At 37.7% G+C, this 16,223-nt stretch overlaps 1 long non-coding RNA gene across 1 annotated transcript; it reads left to right on the forward strand.

Annotated features, from left to right (window-relative positions):
* The first annotated feature begins 395 nt into the window (after window positions 1-395).
* Window positions 396-10,704, forward strand: LOC137966175 (uncharacterized). Its single transcript, XR_011116195.1, has 3 exons — window positions 396-574; window positions 6,207-7,104; window positions 9,892-10,704. It is a non-coding gene; the product is annotated as an uncharacterized lncRNA (long non-coding RNA).
* The last annotated feature ends 5,519 nt before the right edge of the window (window positions 10,705-16,223 follow it).

Below are 16,223 nucleotides of genomic sequence, written 5' to 3' on the forward strand. Positions count from 1 at the left end.
TAGATGTGTTGGCTTTATGTAACATGTAACATCTTAAATGTTGCAGACAAGGAGGGAGATGCCATGTTACACCTTATGGAGTGTTATAGCCTATGTAAGGAACTCGTAGGGGTCCGGACCCCCCACAAAGGGGGACTGAATTTAAGCTTTTGTTCCAGCACCTTACATGAATCACACGCTCGAGGAAGAAACCAACTCCAACTGAAATTATCCTTAGCTGTTCATGTTGCAACCATGTTGCACGGGTGCGACTCGTGTCGCCAATATGAGCAGCTCGTGGCCGGTTGTAGCTCGCACGTGTCTCTGGTGTCCCTTGCTCCCCCCCCCCCCAACTGCTCTTCTTTCTAAATAAAGAAGGTTGAACACAATTTAGGACGATCAGAATTCGTCTTCGTTCTTCTCCTTTTGATGGGCGGCAATTTCTTGCAGTAGCCGTGACAGGCGTCGAGTGAACACATCAAGAAAGTCGAACATAATCGTCATTTCTCTTGTCCTTTCTTGGTGGGCGGCATTTTCAGGCACCGGCCATGAAACGCGCCTATTCGACGCCTGGAGAATACGTCTACTTCAAATGGTATGTACACCACTATCTCAATCGAATGTATTTTATATATTTAGAAAACGTAATTCAAATTTATTTTCTGGGTTGGGTTAAGACTGGTGGAAGGGTTTCAGACATTAGAATGTACACAGAAGGAGGTTACAGACCAAGGTAGTCCGTATAAGGCTCCGGCGATGATAGACGATATTGATTTCGATGTAGAGTGAGTTTGATCCATCTTGGATTACCAGATTGGCATGTCTCTGTGTTCCTCTCTCGTTTTTCTGATTGACGAATACACAAGCATAGTGGGGTCTGCATACCCCAATGAGAATTCAAACCAAGACCTTATTCTACAAACCCATCGTATGGCCGTTGTAAAATGACCTGATCCACGTTTCTTTTAAAATTTCCTCTATTCTATGTATCTAATTTCATTCTTGTCTTTTCTAATATCTCTTTCTGTCTTTTATGATTTTCTCTGTCTTGTGATAATTTTAGATTTCTTAATCACTCGATCACATTCAAAAACATTTTATTAAAATTAAAGAAAGGTTTGCTTTGGGTATCAGAATTAATTTTTTATTTTCTTTGCTTCAAACCAGGACCTCATTCTACAAACCCATCGTATGGCCGTTGTACCATGACTTGATCCACGTTTCTTTTAAAATTTCCTCTATTCTGTGTATCTAATTTCATTCTTGTCTTTTCTAATGTTTCTTTCTATCTTTTATGATTTTCTCTCTGTCTTTTCTAATGTTTCTTTCTATCTTTTATGATTTTCTCTCTGTCTTGTGATAATTTTAGATTTCTTAATCACTCGATCACATTCAACAACATTTTATTAAAATTAAAGAAAGGTTTGCTTTGGGTATCAGAATTACTTTTTTATTTTCTTTGTTTCATTCTTCAAAAATTCCCATCATTGTCAAAACACAAAAAATTAAGTTTTTTAATAAGGTTCTCGAGAATTTGCTTCTCTTTTTCATCATATTTCTTAACTTTATTACAATTCTTGATCTGGCTGAGTAATTCATGTATAATTTCAAGGGTATCGAGTGATATCAATCAATATAACAAGGGTACCATGTAAGGCGCTCACCAGTTTTATTTGTTATTATAAAAATCTAAATTTGGGTAAAGGCAAAGGAGGATATTGATAGAAAAAAGAGAAAGGAGAAAGGAGAAGAAGAAATTTCTGAAGAGCCTGAAAGGCTTCATTGGGAACTGTGCACAAATTCCCGGACTTCTTAAATAGGTATTTTGAGTTAAAAATTACAAAAACGCTCCTATACACTCAATAAAACTTAAGCTCTTTATATCTTCCTAACTACACATCCTAAGTACATAAAACTTTAACCACTGATATAATTTAACATGTTGAACAAGATTGCATAAAAAAATTAACCATTGAAGTGGTAAAATAACCAAAGTACTCCTGGAGGGTAAAATGACCAAAACACCCCTAGAGGGTAAAATGGCCAAAATACCCTTGGAGATTAAAATGGACAAAATACCCTTTGATGTATGTTCTAACACTCCCCCTCAAGCTGGAGCATATATATATATCCAGGAGTCCCAACTTGTTGCAGAATGATATAAATTCTTACTTGCCAAGGGCCTTGGCGAAGACATCTCCCAAATGATCTTGAGACCGAACAAACGGACTTACTACTTCCTTTTTCATCACCGTATCTCGAATGAAGTGCCAATCCACTTCTATATGTTTAGTCTTCTCACGGAAAATTGGGTTACTTGCAATAAAAATCGTAGCCTGATTATCACAAAACATGCTCATCAGTTTATCCTGGTTGAAACCCAACTATCGTGAAACTGGCCTAGCCCACATCAACTCCCTCACTGTGTGATCCATCGCTCAGTATTCAACTTTTGCACTATACCGAGCTACAACATTCTGTTTTTTACTTCGCTAACAAACCAAATTTCCTCCTAGGAAAACACAATAACCAGAGGTTGACTTTCTGTCCAGTTTGGACCCTGCATAGTCTGCATCAGAGAAAGCATATATTTTCGTATGATTGTTAGGTCTAAAGAAAAAGACCTTTTCTTGGTGCTCCTTTCAAATACCTCAAAATTCTTTGTGCATCTTCTAAATGTACTTTTCGAGGACGTTCCATAAACTGGCTCACTATACTTACTGTGAAAGAAATGTTAGGTCTAGTAACTGTTGCATACATTAACTTTCCCACTAACCTCCGATATTGTGTTATGTTATTTAATTCATCACCCTGCTCATCATGGAGATCATGTCCCACTTCCATTTAGGTACCAGGTGGCTTGGCTCCCAATAAACCATACTGTTGAAACAAATCTGTGACATAGTTATGTTGTGTCGTCACAACGCCTTTTTTACTTTTCGCTACTTCAATGTCCAGAAAGTATTTCAACTGTCCCAAGTCTTTAGTTTGAAATGTGCAGACAAATGAGACTTGGTATCCTCTATACCAGAAATATCACTCCTAGATAATATAATATCATCTACATAAACTAAAATCACCAAATTCCAGAGGACCTCTTCATCACAAACAAGGAGCACAATGACTCCTCGAGAACTCCATAGATACCACAACATGGCTGGATTTTTCAAACCAAGCACGTTGACTTTGCTTCGGCCCAAAAATCGCCTTCTTAAGTCTGCATACTTTATGTGTCTCCCCCTGAGCATCTGTCAGAATAATGATTATTTCTGCCACAATGAACACACTTCCTTTCTAACTTACCATCACCACGTCCTCTACCTTTGCATGCGCCTTCTGTACCTCAGCCTCTACCGCTACCTCTGGAGGAATCTATATGATGTAGTGTTGGAAGCATTAAGAGCAGTGGCTTACATTATCTTTCCTCCTTTACCTGTTTTAGGTAAAATTGTCTTCTCAACCCTCATAATCCGATTAAAATTGGTAGAGAGAGTAGGGATTTTATTTGAAACTAACACCTGGGCTTTAATAGCATCAAATTCGGAACTTAAACCATCCAAATTTTTTGTAACAAGCAGTTGATTTTACTGTTTTTTGAACTCATTTTTATTCGTAGTAAAAGGATGATATACATTGATCTCTTGCCATATGCCAAGGAATGCACTATAATATTCTGTAACTGTTCGATTTCCTCTTTTCAAGCCAAAATAATCTATATACAGTTAATAAACTCGAGAGAGATTACTCTCCTGTTGCATATAAAGATTCTAGAGACAACTACATAGCCTTTGCCGTCTCAGAGTTCATCACCTGATTTCTATGAGTAGAATCAATACTATTGACAATCTAGGTCATAACCTAACTGTCCTCTACCTCCAAATCATCATCTAGAGGCACTGGAGGATCATCTCGAATAAAATTCAACTCTTTCTACCCTTCAAATACATTTGACAAAGTTGGCCCAATTAAGATAATTAGACCCTATCAATTTTTCCGAAGTTATCATGATGGTATCCTTTTCATCAAACCCAGAATTTTGTCTAGCCGGGGTATAAACTTTTCTTGTCTCAGCCATAATACAGATGTATGATCATAAAATGACCAATTTAAGCTTCAGACAATTTCCAGATTTGTTATCAAGGTGGGCCCCACTCACAAAATTAGGGTTAGGGCATAGAAATAGGATTCGTGCACTTCAACAATCTAATAGCCAGCAATTCACGGCTATTTCAACCAATATCATGCAAAAGTGGTAGCAATTAGGGTTGATGTCACCAATTGGGTGATGACACAAGCATCCAACACTGGGTTGGGTAACGTAGATCTCAAAAAATCCTATTAGGAACCCAATCAGGGCAATCAAAGTGTATAGAATCCTTCAATGATTCATAAGGACCAGTAACCCTAAGGATATGGCAGAGAAAAGAGGAAAAAAACTTAACTTTAATGAACCAGCATAAAAATCCTATAGTTTTTCTCCTTCCAACGGGTCATCCTCTTAAAAAATGGTAAGAATCTGCAATAGAATGCTCCCAGCAACAATCTACTTCTATGATACCATGTAAAAATCAAGATTTGGGTGAAGGAAGAGGAGAAAATTGAGAGAAAAAGGAGAAAGGAGAAGAAGAAATTTCTAAAGAGCCTGAAAAGCTTCATTGGGAACTGTGCATCAATTTCCAGACTTCTTAAATTGGTGTTTTGAGTTACAAATTACAAAAATACCCTTATACACTTAATAAACCTTAATGACCTTATATCTCTCCCTAACTACACATCCTATGTACATGAAACTTTAATCACTGATATAATATAACTTGCAGAACAAGATTACATAAAGAGAATTAACCATTGAAGTTTTAAAATGACCAAGATAACCCTGGAGTGTAAAGTAACCAAAATACCTCTGGATGTATTTTCTAATAGTTATTTTAGCTATCGATTTCTTTTTTCTATTGTTACTCATTCATTGTTTTGATCTGGTGTGCCGCTGATTTTTATCTTTCTTATAGCGACTTGCTCCATTTTTTCAAATGAGAGCAGTAGTCGTAGTCAAGTCTTGTAAATTAACGATGGAGTTTTTGTTTTCTATTGTATTTCACGTCTAGGCAACTTTTTACTGATCGATAACCTTATTGGCATTCTCTTGAAATTGATGCGGTTGCAGTGTCTGACTATTAAACTTCTAATCATAATTCTCTTGCATTTTTTTTTTTTTTTGCTTTCACGTTCTCTTTCTCTGTATCTCTTTCTTTTGGTTCCATATTCTTGAAATTTGTTTTTTGAGGCCTTTGTAGACAGTCACAATTTGGCATGTTATTTAAATAATGTAAATGAGCTTAAAGACATGTGCTCCTAAAATAGGTGAAGAAGGTATATGTAACTAACTGGTGAGCAATTCATGTCATCTTTCACATTTATGTTTTCTTTAGGTTACTTAGGTTTGTATTAGTGCCAACCTCAAGAAGCCTTAAAATGAACAAATTTGTGCACTCGTGGATGCCATTTGGTTTGATCAAATCTTCTTGTCTAGGGCAAGTATCTTTACGGTAGCTGCCCTTGCTAATGTTAGTGTCTTGAGGAAAATTTCTAGTGTTTGCTCTTTGTCTCTTAACTAGCTTTTTCCTTGTTCTCTTTTTTTTTTTACATTTTTGACTTGTCCGTTGGATTTTATTTTGCTTAATTCGTTCTATTAGCCAGTAAGGGAGCATATGTGCTGCTTTTTTGCAAGTTTATACTTCAAAAAGAATGCTTGAAAGGAGCTATGAAGATGGTGCTTTTGTGAATGTTTCATGTAATAAATCAATGTTTTTTTTTCTGGGTTTCAAATAACAATATTATTATATGAAGGATCCCTAGGCCCTTTGTTAGCCCACATGTGTTATAAACTCTCTTTCTAGCTGAAACTGGAAATTGCTAAAACAACATCTTTTTCCCCCTTGGTTAACACTATAATTCTGAGATGATATGCGTAAAATTTGATACTCTCCAACTCAGTTCACAACATTAATGTTGATATTGAGCTTTGAGGAGAAATAAGTCCACTGTATCCTGTAACATTACATTCTTTTTCAAACTAAAGATGCCCGTAGAAGATTGAAAGGGGAAGATAGTTTTATTTGGTATGTAAATAGAGTTTGTCATGAATTATGTGCACGGCAAGGATGTAGCTCAAATAATAATTGTTGATTGGCTGATGTCAACTAATTATCAAGAATGCCATGTGATAGGTACATGCATGAAAGGATTCACTTTGCTCACTTCCGCTGGACCTCTGGGTATCTCTGATTCAACCAGTGCTGCAGTCCAAGCTATCATCCATGGTCTGAAGATTCACTGCAACATCTTCTTAAATCCTTTAGGATTTGAAGGGACTCCCTTTCGGCCTCTATGGAGGCACTTGAATGTTTTTTATGAGATTTTCAAGCTTGTTTTTGGGAGGGTTTCTTCATGGATTCATATGATCATCTCCGCCAATGGCTTAGCTAACAAATGATTTACTGAGAATCTCTCCTTGTGTCTGCTCCCTTTATGTACTTGTTGTGTCCTCTGCTTATTAATGCATCGTCGTCATCTTCCTGAAATGGATACGAAGTGGTAGGAGGCCTCAGATTGTTGTGAATTGATTTGAATTCATCTTGGTAAATGATCTAATCAATTAACTCATATTCTAGTGAAGGAAAATTTAAGAAGATGCACCGTTTTTTTTCTTAGGTCTTTTTTATTTAGAGGTAGACCTCATACATGGAGTCAAAAGCACCCCTGTCAATGTTCCTCAACCTTAACAGCTGTGCTATTTCTTCCTGAAATGTATTTCAGACGTTAGAAGGCCTTTTCTCCAAATAATAAACATATGATATTTTCATGTCCTCAATCTGCATGAAGTGTTGATCAAAACATCAAGTCCACTTGCTGTCACCCTTAGCCTACAATGTAGCTGTCTTCGAGTCGCCTTCAGCAATTACTGAGAAGGAAAATGCTGCTTATAATTGATAACCCCATGAAGAAGGTATGAGACTTCAGCATTGGTTTAATCAGAGATGCCCAAGAGGCCACAGTAAGAGAGGACGATGCACCCCAAACAGAAACAATGCCTCAGATTCAAGACTCTACAAGGGCGTTGATCAGGTAATTGATGTTCGAGTATAACTAACCAATAATATGCAGCTTTAAGATAAAACAGAAACTGAATGGTTTGAAGAACAAACTATTTAAGATAAGACTGCTTCCTGGGGCAGTTGGATCTGGAACAATTTTGTACACAGTTAAACTTTTAACCATGAGGCATCTGAAGGGAACACTGAATTTTACTCGCCATATGTCGTATCTTTTATCTAGAGTACGCTCATGTGGATGGATGGGATAGATCCTAACAGGATCTGCATATTGATTGTTTCAAGACATTATTGTAATCTTTTTAGTACCTTTTTATATACTTGTTATGAATGTCTGTATCATTTCTTGCTTATATATGAGCTCTGAAGTAAATTCTAATGATTCTTTAAGTTCAATTACACCTTTATGGCACATCCTTTGGGGGTTTCCTAGCCAAACTGTTTGCTTGACATTGTCCAAGGTGTGTGAGATGATTGGTAGTTTACAATTCATTTTTGGATACTTAGACAATTGAGGGTTGCAATGCATTTCAATAGAAAGAAGAAAAAATTATCACAGAGACACCGTTAAATCTCTAATTTTAGCTATTGCGTCATCATTTGGTGAATGCTGATGTTTATTGGATTCATGCTTTCTAGATAGTTTTACTTTGGGAGTTCCCTTTTCCTCTTTAGAGTGCTTCTTGCCGGATTTCCCCCCCTAAATGAATTTGTTTTAGCAACCTCTCTCCTTCCTCGTATGGACATGGCCAGATCATGTAGTACTTTTTTGGGTATGTTATCATTGGTCTGGAGATATACAACAAAACATTATGACATTTGTGATTGCTCGAATTTCCAATGTTAAATTAGATATTTAGGACTTTGCAACTGTTGAGGATTTTGAGTCATGGACCACCTCAATAAGGATCCTTTAGTTGGTCTACTCGGGCTCCCTCCACACGCTAGATGCAAGACATTTGGTCCTTTGCAAAGATCTTGCCACTGTAGAGGTATCATGTACGTGTTTGCAATTGCCGGCATAGTCCTCTTGATTTGATCTTGGGCAGCGACCTATTTCCTGGGGGCGCTTTAAAACTTTTGGTGTGTGCAAATGAAATACTTTAAACACTAATATTCTATGGTGTGTACAATACGTCTTGGCAGGGATTCTTGGAGGTCCGCATGAATGTTTGATTGTAGACTTTTAGACTTTGTTGTTTCCCAGTTGAAGGGTACAAACAGACACGTGAATAATTGTGAAATGAAATCATTTGACTATTCTGCTGATACTAACAAAGCCAGTCTGAATGAACATGATTGCTTCTTTGTGTCATTCTTTTCTGTTCTGTTCTTTGCTATTTTTTAAAGCTCATTGTATCCACTGATGCTATTTACTCTATTTGAGTCTTACTTGTTCTTTTCTGAGAAAGCTATTCTAAATCTCGGAAATGATGCAGGTGGAGAAAATATGGCAAGAGGGTGTGTTTGTGTATTTCAGAAAGTGTTGGAAGAAAATATAATTTTTTATTTTACTGAGGTTTTGCTTCGTTTGTGGATAGGAAAAGTTCTTCTAATTTAGCTCGGTTAGCCTTTCTTAAAACTGTGGGTAAATCAGTTTTTATCACCTTCATTAAAGACTAAATAGTTAAGGGCAGAGTTGCTCCGTTAACCTTTCTGAAATCAGTGGGGAAACCAGTTTTTTTATCAACTCCATCGAAGAGTGAACATTAAGGACAGATGTTTTGGCTAGTAGAGTAGATATGTGAAATTTATGAGGTAGTCAACATGAGAGTCTTTGCCTCTTTGATTTCCTGTTATGCATCTTTATTTTGTTACACTGTTTTTTACTACTTTATTGAACTGAGATTTTTTCATTTGGACTCTAGTAATGCCTTGGCATATCTGAACTGAAATACACACTTCAGGACATAGCTTAGATGCTTATGCCTTGTTCTAGTACTTTTGTCTGAACTTTCTATTGCTGCAAATTTGTTTATCTATCTAATGGTGATGTGAACAAAGGCTGGTTTTACTCTGTTATAATGTGGGACCCACCATGGTTGCACGAGCTGGTGGGACCCACCATGAGAATGTGGGATGCCTAGAAGAGTCCTCATAAGGAGTTAGAATTTTAGTTATATTAGATCTCTAGTAGATTGTGTTATCTTTTCAGGATATGCTTATCTTAGAGAGTTAGAGTTAGAGTTATGTTAGAGGACATTGTACACGGATTAAAGACAGTTTTTTTTTATGATTATTCATATTGTGAGTTATTCACTTTTCTGAACTTATAAATGTTTCCTTGTGGCGTTCAAAACCGACTAATCAAACGGATTTTCCATACCCGTTTGTGGCGTCTTCTCTATACCGAGGTTCTTGCTTTGCTAAGCAACGGGTCGCGGTTTCCATCAAACTTGAAAGGGCTTGGGGTCGATTTCCAGATTTGGTATTGGGTTTCGTCACGGGTTGACGTGGTTCCTATCAAATGGTAAGTATGAGATTAGTCCCTCTTATTTCACGTCTTTACTGGGAATGGGTGCAGGTCTCTTAATCACCTTGTCTCCACTTGTAATTTCCTTATAACTTTCTCTTGGGGAACATACTGTCATCTTGATGTGAACTGTGAACAATGTAACAAGACCATTTGAAGTTGCCTGGGGCAGCTGCTATTGGCACCCATCATTGATAAAGACCTCAACACTAGAGCTGAAGGATGCTGAATTAGTATAAGCCTTACATATGTATTATTTGTTTCATGACTGAAGTTATTCCAACTTGTTATATGGAAGCTGACCTCAAATTTCTGTATCTCTGTCAGATTGCTAAAATGGAAGGAGGAATGCTTCCAGCGAACTCATTCGGTGGATAGATCCAATTTTGAGAGAGAATTCAAGTGAAGAGATGCAACCGGTATCGGTGAGATAGTTATGACTGAGAACCAATCTCCTTCAAGTGTTCCAACACACAAAATCCTGGAAAGAGCAAGAGAAACTCCGGTGTAAGGACAGTGAAGGAGTAAGAACCCTTGACTGAGCAACATAAGCTCTAAAAAAAGAATACAGGTCATCTCTGGTTTCAGTGGATTTCAAGGGAGTTTGATAATGGTCATGACTTTTACTGTATACTTGTCAAAAGTGAAGTTCAGAGTTTACCAGATTAATTTCTTCTACTTCCTTGAACTCCTAAAACAAGGAAGTATTCAGTTGCCAAAGCCCCATGCCAAGTTCCCTTTTATTTGATAGATCAATTACAACAACTTGCAACATTCATTCCCCTCCCAGGACAATATACTGGAGGATCGTGTCTTGTATTTGAAGGTCTCTTTTCCTCCTCCAAACACCTTGTAACAACTCCAGGAAAAGAGAAGCACATCGTTCAGTGTCACTAACACCATCATTTTATATACGGCCAATACGTTCATTCTCAGCAAGCAGAGGAAACAGGAGCTGTTTTTTTTTTATGTTCTGGGTGCACTTTGCTTGGACCTTTAATCCTCAACCCAACACACCCAGAAAAGTTACAAGTCAGAGATGAAATTTTATTTCTGTACCATGTACATAATTGCTTGTTTTATTTTTCCAAAGAAGGTTCTACAGACAATAGCTATATATCTTGTAATCCTTAGATAACTTCTTAGACAACATATATGACAATAGCTATGTATTTTGCTTTTTGCTTACGTAACTTCTTAAACAATCCAGCCTTTACTAGCACGACAAGTTCATAACAAAAGCCTTTCCCATGACATAATATCCTTCTTGATTATATCTACGTTCATTAAGTTACCCTATGAAGTTTGTTACGTGAGCAAACACCACATAGTTAAAAGAAGAGTTAAAAAGAATGAAAAAATATGAGTGAAGTACTTCCTTGAAAGATAAGCATGTGATTTCTCCTTGAAACACAATTATTGTGTAACTATAGATAACTATATAAATTATTATATGACTATAGATACCAATATAAATTGTTTTAATAACAACTAATAGTTTTAAATAATAATATGTTCTTTATTATTCTAAATGATTCAGTAATGTAAAAAATATTATTTTTATTATAACTATTGTTATTATTATAAATGATTCAAGCTATTATAATTTTAATATTTATAAATCCAATAATTTTTTTTCTTATGCCTATGTAAGAAGTTAAAAATATAATTATCCTTATACATTCAATAATAATTAGGTAACTGGATATAAAAATCTCCTTAAATAGCTATCAATATCGAGAAAATCGTATGAACTGAAAAAACATTAATTTTTCACTAACAATTTAATTTAAACTCTGTGATTGGCTTGCACTTTAACTTGTTACTAGTCACCATTTTATGTTTGAAAAGAAAATTTTGGTTTCATTCTATAATTGATTGTGTAAGAGTGATAGATTTAGTTGGTAGAGAGAGAAGAAGAATTACAAGATTGTTCCTTTTATACTTGTAACTTTTCACCCTCTAAAGACTTGGTGATCACTCATCTTCCAAACTGATCTTGCTAGATATATATCTTGAAAAAATGTTTCTTTATATATGCAATATTTCTATTGATCTCACAAATTTCACACAACACAATAGCTACCTTTCACACACTACTAACTTCTTAGGAGTTTTCCAGGGAATCCTTCGACTTAGGAATCACCTAGTCAGTCATGAATTTGGGCTCCATTTTGGATGGGTTTCATAGAGGTCCCAACTCGTGTAATATTACAGTGATAACATGTTCTTGTTATGTTGAACATATGCTTTATCTGTGTTTCAAGTGTTGCAAAAAACATATACTCTATTTGTACCTTAGGTTTTTTAGAAACATATGCTTTATTTGTGTCTCAGGGTTTTATAAATCATTGGGTTGACTCGTCCAAGTTGTAAGTCAACCCGGATTTCAAAGGAGTCGGCTTGGATCAGGGGGCCAAAACCCCTCCAAGTATCATCCCCTTTGCCCTAGATTATGAGTGTTGGGGTGAGTGACAAAACACAAACCTGATTAGCTGATTTGACTTGACTATGTGAGTATAAAACATTGTTACTACTAGAAAAACCCATAATTTACGGTTTTCCACTGTTTTTTTTACCCCGGCTTCTTCCTTCCCACCTCTGCTCATTTCTACAATGAATTCTGACAATTTTGGGCATCTTCCTCCCCTCCATCAAGGTCTTTTCTCTGTTTCTTCACTTCTAGAGCAATTTTACCATTGCAAATCCAATGTTTTCCATTGTTTCTGTGTTGAAACTTGCTGCCCAATGTTGACTAGTTGCCGACTACTAGATCTAGGCTTTCTTCTTCCTCTGTTGTTCTTACCTTCCTCCTCCAGTCCTCCGTCATCTTTCAAACTCCGGACCCCCCTAGTAGGTAAATATTTTTACTATCGGGCTCCCTAAAGTTTAGGATTTAACTAAATTGCTTTTATGCTTAGTGAATTACATTGTTGTTAAGATTGTGATTCACCACTAACATGGAAAATTTTATTTTTGTGAGAGGAGACCAAGTGCCAATGAGGGTTGTTTAATATGTACATATTGATTAACATATTATGAATTCATATAAAGTGTATGATTTGTTGACGGTTGGGTAACTCACTTATTACTTTTGATGATAACAAAACTTAATGGATCTTGATGGAGAGTTGAGAGAAGAGCAGTAGTTGCCGAATTTCAGAAAGAAGAAATCAGAGAAATTTCATTAACAGAGAGATTCTGTTTGTTTTTTTTCCCCTTTTGGACGTCAACGGGAGGTTGGCTCTAGAGGTTTTTCACCATTTTGGTATCAGAGCGTACATTCCAATCCTGAAATAGCCGTTCTAGAAAAAATAAAAAATAAAATAAAATAAAATCTCAGGCGACCTTCTCATCGCAACCGTTTGTCTCCATTAGCGTTTCAAGAGGCTTCTCCGTCTCTGGTTCCTCGTTTCTGATATCAACATCGGAGAGATTTCCGTTGCTAAGAGCTTCGTCCACCTCGTCCTCACCTGGTTCCAAAAATCAGAGCTTCAAAGTCACCGCCACAAATCTGCCGTTGTCGCCTGGAAGAAATCTCGAAATCAAAGTCGTCGCCGCAAACCTTCCTCGCCGTTGCCGTTGTCGTCGTCGGTACCATCGGTATCTGGTATTTCTCTCGCTAAATTTCTTAGCATAAAATTTTTCATTTAGTTAGCGGCATAATTTTTTTCTTTTCGTCCGAAGAAAAAAACGGAGAAGACGAACGCTGAATTAAATCAGCGATTTAATTTGAGCCGAGCCAAGATTTGATTTGAGCTGAGTCGAACCAAAATTTAATTTAAGCCGAGCCGAGCCAAAACCAATTGAGCCGAGTCGAAGGATTTATTTCCAAAACAGAGAATGCCGTCGACGAAGGATTTATTTCCTTTATCTGCAAAACAAACAAACGTTCGAAGGCCTCCTGGTGCATGGTTTCTTTCTTCAAGGAACGCAGTGTTTCATGTCGGTTACTCGCAGTGGTAATTCGTACAATATGTTGAATAACCAAAATCCAAACACTGATCTTCCCCAACTTCAAGTGCAGATCAACCATCTTGCTTCTGTTTTGGAACAGATTAATCAAAGGCTAGATACAATGGAGGAAGGTCGAACTCGAGATGAGTTTGGACCTCAAAATAGAAGAGTGTGTAAACCTCCTTCGGAAGATGAAGTAAACGGCAGTGAAGGGAACGAAGAGGATGAAGAATACAGGGAGAGGAGCAAGGGATTTGGCGATCATGAAGCTCATTTTGGGCGGTATGGCCGTGGATTGCCCAGGGGACGAGGAGGACGTGGCTTCGACCGTTACCCTCGTGATGAACCAGCTAAGGGGATGAAGGTGGAAGTCCCATATTTTTTTGGGAAGTTGGATCCCAATGCATTTGAAGATTGGTTGACGGCCATGGAGGATTATTTTGATTGGTTCTCTATATCCGAGGATAGAAAAGTTCGTTATGTTCGTATGAAATTAAAATGACATGCAAGAGCCTGGTGGAGTAGCGTGGAAGAACAACTACGTTGTACTCAATGTGCGCCAGTATCTAATTAGGGTGAAATGAAGGAACGGCTAAAAGAGAAGTATTTGCCTATTGATTACGAGCAACTCATGTTTGAAGAGATGCTGCAACTGAGGCAAGGAATATTGATTGTTGATTAGTATACAGACCGTTTCCATGAATTGACTGTTCACAGCAAGGTGGTAGAAAACGAGCAACAAACACTAGCTCATTACCGCACGGGCTTACGTAATGAGTTGCGTAAAGAGATGTTGATAGCACAGCTTATCAATTGGCCTTAAGAGTTGAAAAACAACTGAGATTCTTCAGCGGGAGACGCACATCATCTACGGATCCCAGGCAGGAACCCGCATCAACACAACAATTCCAGAAACCACCTTTGCTCACAGACCAAGGTAGACACGTCGTGGTGGGTGACCAAAGAGGAAAGGCCAAACTTATGGGTGATGGACCACAATGCTACAAGTGCAAGGGATTTGGACATTTTGCTGTAGTCTATCCTACGAAAGAAAAAAAATTGGATTTTGTGTGTGGAAAAGAACTTAGAATGGTTGATACAGTTGAAGGAGTTGAAGAAGAAGAATACGAAGAAAATGATAGTGAAGATGAGGAACACGTGGAAGCAACCGATCTACCCAGTTGTGTGATCCACCGAGTTTTGACTGGCACAAAACAGAAGTTCAAAGGTGGTGGTTCTGATTGGAGGCGCACCAACATTTTCCATACCCGCATGGAGCATGGTGGTTGTGCGTTAAATGTCATCATTGACAATGGGAGTGGAATGAATGTTATCTCTAATGATGCGACGGAGCGCTTGGGTTTGATAGTTGAAAAACACCCCACCCCGTATCGAGTAAGTTGGGTTAATGAAAATAACCACATTTTGGTGAAGCATCGTTGCTTGGTGAAGTTTGCATTGGGAAGAAACTATACGGATGAGGCCTGGTGTGATGTGATCCCTATGACCGTTTGTCACTTATTGTTGGGTCGACCTTGGCTCTATGACAGAAAGGTGTTGTATGATGGGTATGCCAATTCTTACTCCTTTAAATTTAATGGCAAGAAATTCGTTTTAAACCCTTTGCAGATTTCTGAGTTTGAGACCCAACTGAAACAAACAAATACAGAAAAGGTTGTTCCAGTGCTAACCATTCAGCAGTCTACTCAAGCTCTAAAAGGAGAATAACTCGTGTTGTTGGTGGTGAACCGAGAGGTTAAACAAGATGATGGTATTATCCCCAAAGATTTTACAAAGATGCTAGAGAAGTTCCAAGACATCATGCCCGATGAGATGCCGATACAGCTACCACCATTGCGAGAGGTGCAACATGCCATTGATCTACTCCCAGGTTCTTCCTTGCCCAATCTCCCATATTACCGTATGAGTCCCACAAAAAATGAAGAACTCAATCGAAAAATTCAGCAATTGTTTGACAGTGGGTTCATTCGAGAAAGTCTTAGCCCTTGCGCCGTACCAGTTCTACTTACACCCAAGAAAGACAATACTTGGAGGATATGCGTTGATAGCCGCGCGATTAACAAAATAACGGTGAAGTACCGGTTTCCTATTCCCCGACTTGATGACGTGTTAGATTTATTGACTGGAGCATCCATCTTTATAAAAATTGATCTTCGTAGTGGGTATCATCAAATTCGAATCCGTCCCGGAGACGAGTGGAAGACGGCTTTCAAAACAAAAGAGGGCTTATTTGAGTGGTTGGTCATGCCCTTCGGACTAACCAACGCGCTAAGCACATTTATGCGTGTCATGACGCAAGCACTCAAACCTTTCTTGGGCAAATTCGTAGTTGTCTATTTCGATGACATTTTCATTTTTAGCCATTGTTTGCAGGATCATTTAGCCCATGTGCAGCAAGTCCTGGAAACACTAAAAAGAGAAAAACTCTTTATAAACTGTGGCAAATGTTCTTTTATGAAGAAGCGAGTATATTTCTTGGGGTTTATTATAGGGGTAGAAGCCGATCCTGACAAGGTTCAAGCAATAAAAAGTTGGCCAGCTCCTCGCAATTTTTTTGAAGTACGCAACTTTCATGGGCTGGCAACATTCTATCGGCATTTTATACGGAACTTCAGTACCATCATGGCCCCCATCACCGAGTGTTTGAAGTGAAAACAATTTTTGTGGATTGCATCTGCCAA

The sequence above is a fragment of the Aristolochia californica genome, unplaced genomic scaffold (assembly GCF_029961685.1).
Source record: "Aristolochia californica isolate CCGP_79_NKW_82.1479 unplaced genomic scaffold, dmAriCali1.0.hap1 SCAF_5, whole genome shotgun sequence".
Taxonomy (NCBI): domain Eukaryota; kingdom Viridiplantae; phylum Streptophyta; class Magnoliopsida; order Piperales; family Aristolochiaceae; genus Aristolochia; species Aristolochia californica.